Source organism: Urocitellus parryii, chromosome 9 (assembly GCF_045843805.1).
Source record: "Urocitellus parryii isolate mUroPar1 chromosome 9, mUroPar1.hap1, whole genome shotgun sequence".
Classification (NCBI taxonomy): domain Eukaryota; kingdom Metazoa; phylum Chordata; class Mammalia; order Rodentia; family Sciuridae; genus Urocitellus; species Urocitellus parryii.
In genome coordinates, this window is record NC_135539.1 from 117,982,888 (window position 1) to 117,992,096 (window position 9,209).

The 9,209-nt window shown below is 35.3% G+C and overlaps 1 non-coding gene across 1 annotated transcript; it reads right to left on the reverse strand.

The window, feature by feature from the left end:
* Positions 1-8,382: 8,382 nt before the first annotated feature.
* Positions 8,383-8,505, reverse strand: LOC113191686 (small nucleolar RNA SNORA40). Its single transcript, XR_003301924.1, has one exon. It is a non-coding gene; the product is annotated as a small nucleolar RNA SNORA40 (small nucleolar RNA).
* Positions 8,506-9,209: the final 704 nt, after the last annotated feature.

Genomic DNA, 9,209 nt, shown 5'->3' on the forward strand with positions numbered 1-9,209 from the left:
AGGTGATCACAACTGGCAAATGGCAGGGCATTGTTTGGACACTTGCAGGACCTTACATTAGACTTAATAAGCAGAGGGAATCAATGTCCACCATTCATAACCTGGGGCAGTAGAGACTAGAGTTTAAGTGAACCACCAGAGACCCCTCACTACAGTACCTCCAAGAGCAGTGTCAACCAGATCATCTGCTGAAAAACCACAACCAGAGTTTCTGTGCTCACAGGCAGGCACCAGGATCTTCACTACTTTGAAAAGGATCCAGTAGAGGCCAGGTGACCCACAGCAAACACAGAAGCACTCCACAGTCTGCTTCCTAAACTACCACACACAATATAAACAGCCAAGCCACAAAAATGCACCTTCTGAGCAGTCAGCTGACAGGCCAGAAGCCGTTGGTAGGAGGTACAAAGCAACTAAATAATTGGCTCCTGTGCCCCTCCAACTTGGGAGAGATCCTCAGACAAAGAGTGATGGACATCTGCTAAATATCTAAACCCCAGTGAAATACAAACCAAGACTAAACAAAAATTTTCTTCACCTTGACATGATATAATATAAACAACTCTAAGGTCAACTTTGATCATATAAATAGCTCCTTAACTTGAAGGATAATTGTTAACTCATAGCCAACATTATACCTTCAACCCTTGAAATGTATTTCATCTAAGTGGTTAAAGAATTAATTGGAATCAACCTCCATATCTTTGTTTTCCTAGTTCTAGTTTATACCTACTTCACTTACCCCCTATTTATTCTCTTTCATTATCGACTTCTACCTCAAAGAACACCCATTCATCTATTTCCCCTTTCTACCTTGGTGTAAATTACCTTTTATAAATTCTTCTTCTTCTTCTTCTTCTTCTTCTTCTTCTTCTTCTTCTTCTTCTTCTCCTTCTCCTTCTCCTTCTCCTTCTCCTTCTCCTTCTCCTTCTCCTTCTTCTTCTTCTTCTCTCTCTCTCTCTCTCTCTCTCTTTCTCTGCTATTTGTCCAATCTTTCTTCCCCTCTTTTGCCCTCCCTTAAGTGTATAGTAAGTTTACTAAATTTAACAACTATTTTTTTTTGACCTGTTCCAGAACTTTATTATAGGGTTTATGCCTGAATTTGAGGAATTACAGAGAAAACTGTAACAAGTTTTTTTTTTTTTTCTTGTAAGGTTGAATAGAATGATCTTGACTCAGAAGTGATTATACTAAAGAGGGCTCAGTGGCATCTCTTAAAGTGGTGCTGAGACTGGGATCAACAGAGGTCGGTCACACATTGAATTAAAATATTATTATCTGGATATTCACCTAACCCAGGGCTCTTAAGAAAAAGAAGCTCACAAAGTAGTCCTTCACTTAAAGGAAGTCAGAACTATACCAACAGATGGGTAGACATACAGACAACATGTAAAAGCAAGGGAACAAACCATCCTAAACAACCCATAATGCTTCAACAACAGATGTCATTGACACCACTGTGGAGGAAATGCACAGAAGGAATATATAAAGTTCATAGTTAAATTGTTCTATGAGCTAAAAATGTTGTAATGGTTGAAATCAGAGAGAAAATACAGCAAGTGAAAGATAACTTCAATAAAGAGAGATTCTGAAAAAGAACCAAATGGAAATCCTAGAAATGTAGGAATCAATAAACCAAATTTAAGATTCAACGGAAAGCATCGCCAATAGTTTAGATCACTTTGAAGATAGATTTTCAGGCCTTGAAGACAAAGTATATAATCTTGAAAATAAAGTTGGTCATAGAGAAAAGTTGTTAAGAGACCATGAATAGAATAGTCAAGGAATCTAGAATAACATTAAAAGGCCAAATTTAAGATTCATTTCAGAAGTCTCTGAAACACAAATTAAAGGAAAGCACGATCTTTTTAATAAATATCAGAAAAATTTCAAACTTTAAGAATGAAATGGAGGGGCTGGGGTTGTGGCTCAGCAGTAGAGCACTCACCTAGCACACGTGAGGCCCTGGGTTTGATCCTCAGCACCACATAAAAATAAATAAGTAAAATAAAGGTATCATGTCCAAATACAACTAAAAAATAAATATTAAAAAAAGAATGAATTGAAAATTCAACTACAGGAGGCAAACAGGACTCCAAATATACAAAATCAGAACAGATATACTACAGGACACATTATTCTCAAAATGATTAACATACAGAATAAGGATAGAATCTTAAAAGCTGCAAGAGAAAAACATCTGGTCACATGAGGTAAACCAATCTAGAAATCAACTGATTTCTCAGCCCAGACTCTAAAAGCTAGTAGGGCTTGGAATAATATATACCAAACTCTGAAAGAAAATGGATGTCAACAGAGAAAACTATACCCAGCAAAATTAAGCTTCAAGATTGAAGATTAAATAAAAACCTTTCATGGTAAACAAAAGCTTAAAGACTTTATATCAAGAAAACCTGCACTAAAAAAACATTAATTAAATATTTTGTGAAGAGGAAATGAAAAATAAAAATGACAACCAGCATAGGGAGGAAGTACACAAGAAAAGTAGTTAATTAAAGGAGAATTAAATCTAATTTAAACACTAGAAATAAATCAAAATGGCAGGAAATAAAAGCCTCACTTTATAATAACATTGACTATAAATGGTCTAAACTCTTCAATCAAAATACATTGGTTGGCAGATTGGATTAAAAAATAAGACCTAACAATATGCTGTCTGCAGGAGATTCACCTCAAGGGCAAAGACATTCAGACTGAAGGTGAAAGGATGGGAAAAAAACACCATTCACATGGATCTCATAAATAAGCAGAGGTTACTATCCTCATACCAGATAAAGAGGGAAGAATTCAAATTATTAAAATCTGAGGTAGATAATATCATCATTAACACTACTGAAACCCAGGGAATCATTATAAACTATTTTAAAAATTTATACTCCAATAAGCTAGAAAATCTTGAAGATAGGGACAAATTCTTAGGGACATATGACCTACCCAAATTGAAGCAGGAGGATACAGAAAACTTAAATAGATCAATTTCATATAATGAAATTGAAGCAGCTATCAAAAGACTTTCAACAAAGAAAAGCCCAGGACTGGATGGATTCTCAGCTGAGTTCTACCAGACTCTTAAAAAAGAACTAATATTAATCTTCCTCAACGTATTCCATGAAATAGAAAAGGAAGAAACTCTGCCAAACTCATTCTATGAAGCCAGTATCACCCTGATTCCAAAACCAGACAAAGACTCATCAAGGAAAGAAAACTCAGGCCGATATCCTTGATGAACAAAGATGCAAAAATTCTTAATAAAATACTGGCAAACCACATAAAATATTAAAAAGGTAATACACCATGATCAAGTGGGTTTCATCCCAGGGTTGCAAGGTTGGTTAAATATATGGAAATCAATAAATATAATCCATCACATCAACAAACTTAAAGACAAGAATCACAGAAATTTTTAATAGATACAAAAAAAGCATTTGACAAAGTATAGCACCCATTCATATCTAAAACACTAGAAAAACAAATGATAGAAGGAACTTCCCTCAATGTTGTAAAAGCTGTATGTGACAAACTCAAAGCCAACATTATTCTGAGTAAGAGCATTTCTTCCAACACAAGGAGCCCATTTTCACCATTTCTATTCAATATAGGCTTTGAAATTCTAGCCAGAGCAATTAGGCAAGAGAAGGAAATTAAAGGGATACAAATAGAAAATGAAGAGATCAGATTATCTCTGTTTGTTGACAACATGATCCTGTATTTAGAAGAATCCCCCAAAACTTCACCAGAAGACATCTAGAGCTTATGAATGAATTTAGCAAAGTAACAGGATACAAAATCAACACCCATAAATCTATCACGTTTTTATATTCCAATGATGAATCTGTTGAAAAGAAATTAGGAAACTATCCCATTCACATTAACCTCAAGAAACCAAACCAAACAAACAAACCTTAGGAATCAATCTAAAAAAAAAGAGGTAAAAGATCTCTACAATGAAAACTATAGAACAATAAAGAAAAAGTGAAGAAGACTTAGAAGATGGAAAGACATCTCATGTTCTTGATAGGCAGAATTAATATTGTCAAAATGGCCATTCTACCAAAAGTGCTATACAGAGATAATGCAATTCCCATCAAAATTCCAATGATGTTCTTCACAGAAAACCGAAAAAGTAGTCATGAAATTAATTTGGAAAAATAAGAGACCCAGAATAGCCAAAGGAATCCTTAGAAAATCGAAGTAAGAGGCATTACAATACTGGACCTCAAATGATACTATGGAACTATAGTAACAAAAACAGCATGGTATTGGCACCAAAACAGGCATGAATAACAATGGAATAGAAGATACAGAGAAAAACCCACATAAATATAATTATCTCATACTATATATCAAGGTGCCAAAAACATGTTGAAGAAAAGATAGCCTTTTTAACAAATGGTATCGGGAAAATTTGAAATTCATATGTAGTTGAATGAAATTTAACCCCTTTATCTCATTCTCAAAGCTAAACTCAAAGTGGATCAAACCAACTCTGGAATTAGATCAGAAACTCTGTACCTGCTAGAAGAAAACCCAGTACTCCAACACGTTGACTCAGGAACTGACTTCCTCAGTAAGACACCTAAAGTGCCAGAAGTACAATAAAAAATCAATAAATGGAATGGCATCAATTTAAAAAGCTTCTTCACAGGAAAGGAAACAATCAAGAATGTGCAGAGAGAGCAGACAGAATGGGAGAAAACTTTGCCACCTAGTCCTCAGATAGGGCATTGATACTTAGGATATTCAAATAACTCGGGAAACTTAACACCAAAAAAAAAAAAAATGGGCAAAGGAACCAAATAGATACTTCTCAAAAGAAGAAATAAGATTGGTCAACAATATATGAAAAGATATTCAATATTGCTAGCAATTAGAGAAACACAAATTAAAACTACCCTGAGTTTTCATCTTACTCAGGTCAGAATGGCAATTATCAAGAATATAAATAACAGTAAATGTGGATGAGGAGGTGGGGAAAAGTGTACACTTATGCATTGTTGATGTGCAAATAGGTGCAACCACTTTGGAAAACAGAATGGTGATTCCTCAAAAAACTAGAAATGGAACCACCATTTGATCCAGCTGTCCCACTCCTCCATATATACCCAAAGGATTTAAAATCAGCACACTACAGTGATGCAGCTACATCAATGTTTGTGGAATCACAATTCACAATAGGTAAGATATGGAACCAACCCGGTTGCCCTTCAACAGATGAATGTATGAAGAAAATGTGGTACATGTATACAATGCAGTATTATTCAATCATAAAGAATGACTTTATGGCATTTGCCTGTGGATGGATGGAACTGGTGATTATCAGGCTAAATTAAATAAGCCAGTCCCCCCACATCAAAGGTTGAATGTTTTCTCTGATATGATGAAACTAATACAAAATGAGGTGGGAGAGAGTTAAAAAAAGGAATAGAAGAAAGATTAGTGGAGTCGACAAAGGAAATGAAGAGAAGGGAAGGGGGATAAGTTAGGGAAAGGCAATGGAATGACCTGACCTAACTCTCCTATGTACATATATGAATGTACCACAGTGAATCTCACCATCTTGTACATACACAAGACACTAATTTGAAAAAGAAAAATTTGTAAGTAAATCGCAGAAAGATCAGTGGAGTAGGGGAAGGGAATGGGGGTGGGAGGAAGGGAGGGGAAAGGAAAGTACTGGCCTGAGTTAGAACAAATTACATTCCATGCTTCTATAGTTATGTCAAAATAAATTCTGTTGTTATTATAACTAAAAAGAATCAACAAAAATTAAAATAAATAAAATTGTATAGTAATAGACATCTATGAATCCGCTATGCAGAATTAGCAGATATCAATATCTTGCTATAACTGAATTCTTACACATGGTTGGAGGGAGTCCAAGTGTAAACAATGACTTTGGTAAATTGATGATATCTACTAAAAATGATCATATGCACAACCCATAACCCAGAAATTTCACTCTGAGATTTTTCTCAACCAAAGTGTACGTATGTGTACATTAGCAGACATGATAAAAAAATGCTTAGAGTGGTATTTATAATAGTTCCAAACCACCAAAATATTTATCAAAAGAGAAACCATAATAAATTGTGATGTATTTATAAAATGTAGAGCTAAACAGCAAGAAAAACAATGAACTACTTTTCCCCTCAGAAGATCAATTTATCTCCCAAACATAATATAATCAAAATGTAAAAAGACCCCAAAGACCATACATTGTATGATTCTATTGATATAGACAGGTAACAGGCAAAGCTAATAAAATGATGATAGACTTTAAAAATTCAAAATATGCAAATAATAAATAAAGAATTTTAAAATGTTAGTCTTCTGGGGTATTTGGAATATTCTATATCTTGATGTGGGTGGTGGTTAGTGAGTATATCCTGAACACATAAAATTGTATGCTTTATGTTATAAATGTCATACTTCTATTTTTATAAGTTCATACACAAAAAAGAGAAATAAAAATAAAAGATGTATGGCTTTTGTCTTTAGAGCATGTAAAGTGTTTAAGAGGTTAAATGAGAAACCCCAAGTTAGCCACATTACAATGAAATTCAAAAATATTAATTGCCTTGAGACATTTCTATTAAACTCTAAAGTGAAAGAGCTGATCATGAACAAATGAACAAAACATTAACTTGAAGTTTCTCAGCAATGACATTGGAGGGAAGAAGAAAAAGGAGTAATATTTTTAAAGCCATAAAGGAAAGAAAAAGAAATCCTATATTGTTCTTATTTTAAATCTAAACAAATTTTCATTTAGTGTGATGACATTATTTCAGACGTACAAAGACTCAGTTTATTTTGCCATACAAAAACTCATGTTGAAAAGCTTGTCTTTGGAAGAAGAACTAAAAGATGAAATTTTCAACAATATAGAGCTAGAAATACAGGAGGCCAATAAGTTTCGGTAACTTCTTATTTTATTTTAAAAAGTCACTTCCCATTAAGATTTCTAGGCCAGACAATTCAGCCACTCCAATTGACAAGGACCATCTACTGTTGTCTTACTACTGTCACAGTTGTTTTACGTGACTTCAAGGAAACAGCCATTGAACTGCAAGGAGGATATGGGCAGGGTCTAGAGGTCACTAAACAAGAGACTGATTTTTAAGTCTAGACAAAAGTTTTGTCTATAGATCCTTGCATACGGAACTCATGGAAACAAGTTGACTAAAAACTACTAAATGTTTCAGGAAATTGTATTTTCAAAGAAACAACAACCTAGCTTGCAAAATCTATGGTTGTTTTCTGCCTAATTGCTGATGAAAACCCAATATTAGTCCTGCACTAGCATTTAGTGGGCTGCAAAATCCGAACAGCCCCTAACAAGAATATACCAGACAATGCCCACATCAGATGTGATCATGGAACATAGTAAACCCCCAAATCCTCAGAGGAAATCTAGGGATCATGATAGATTTTGGGTAGAGGGATCCTTCCAGGAGACCAGCACCATATAGCTAACCAAAGAATTTGTGGTCAGGTCAGGGAGTGTGGAACTCCTGCCTTTTAGCATTTGAAAACTGCTATGGACCCGCAACCACGCTCTTGGTACCATTCCTTAAAAGAAAAAAAATTCTATTTTGGTGACCTTGCTCATTTTTCTAGCATTATATATTGGAAATGAAAGAAGGGACAGATTTCTTTTGTTTGGTTTCTAGGTTGCAGGATTGTGAAACATCATATTTGGGTCTGCTGGGAAAGACTGTATATTATCTAGAAATCGTGGGCTTTTAGTTGGATTTATAACTGAATGGGTGTCTAGGATTGTCTTCCCTGAGGAGGGAATGGATGTCCATATGATATAGTGGATGTGGTATGACAGGAAGCACAAGTGGTTGAGTCAACATCTCTTTTCTCCTTTCTCCATTGAAAAATAAGATGATTTCACTGGGATGAAAGATGCTTCTTCCTTCCTTCCTTCCTTCCTTCCTTCCTTCCTTCCTTCCTTCCTTCCTTCCTTCCTCCCTCCCTCCCTCCTTCTTTCCTTCCTTCCTTCTTTCCCCAGGATTGCACTCAGGAGCACTTGACCACGGAGCCACATCCCCAGCCCTATTTTGTATTTTATTTAGATTCAGGGTCTCACTGAGGTGCTTAGTGCCTCCCTTTTGCTTGAGGTTGGCCTTGAACTCGTGATCCTCCTGTCTCAACCTCCCGAGCTGCTGGGATTACAGGCATGCACCACCATGCCTGGCTTCATGTTTTTCTTTCTTTTATTCTCTTACAAAGTCCATTTTCTATCATGATATGAAAACTGGAATGTTGGGATTTCTCTCATGACCTGTTTTTTTTTTTTTTTTTAAACAACTTGTTAGTTATTGAAATGGCATCTCTTTAAGCTGCCTTAGGTCTTATATTCCTTCTTATATGTATCTAAACTCACACTAAATGAGTTCTGGCTTGCAAAGGAGGATTGAAGCTTTGCACCTGTCTATAAGTCTTTGTTCATAAGTAAAACAAAACAAAACAAACAAACAAACAAACAAAAACAAAAAACCCCACCAGTGTTAATGATACTCATTTCTTGAGCTAGGTGTGGCCAGCTCAAGATGCTACTAATTTCTGGCCAGGGGATATTAGTGGAAGTAGAGTGTGCAACTCTCAGGTCATTCCTTTTAAAGGCATGGAACCTGCCTTTCCCTTCTCTTTGATTTCTTCCTATTACTTAGAATATAGAGTTTGATATGAGAGCTAGAGGAGCCATTTTCGTACTCAAAATGTGTATTGTATTTTGATGAAGGAAAAATAAAATTGAGATTAAAAAGGCATAGGAAGCACGGAAATGAAAAAATTTAAAAAGATGCCAAAAGCCCCAAATAGGGAAGAAGTCACAATCTATGTGTGTGGAAGGAGGATACTAAAAGAGTCAAAGGATACTGAGACCTACTGGATTGGGCAATCATTATCCCTGTGAATATTTTGTCTACTTGGGACACTACTCAAAGCATACAAAATTGAAAATAAAAGACTGGAAAAAATATACTAGGTATATAGAACATGAGAGAAAGCTAGAGTAGCAATCTTAATAGCTTAAGAAATAGAATTCAAGACAAAGCTAGCCTAAGGGCAGAGACCATTAAGTAGTTCCTGGAGCAAGATGACAGATAGACCATGATGAATATATACCTACCTATAGATACCTGTATACACAGCATCCAAACAGAGTGACAGCTGACAAA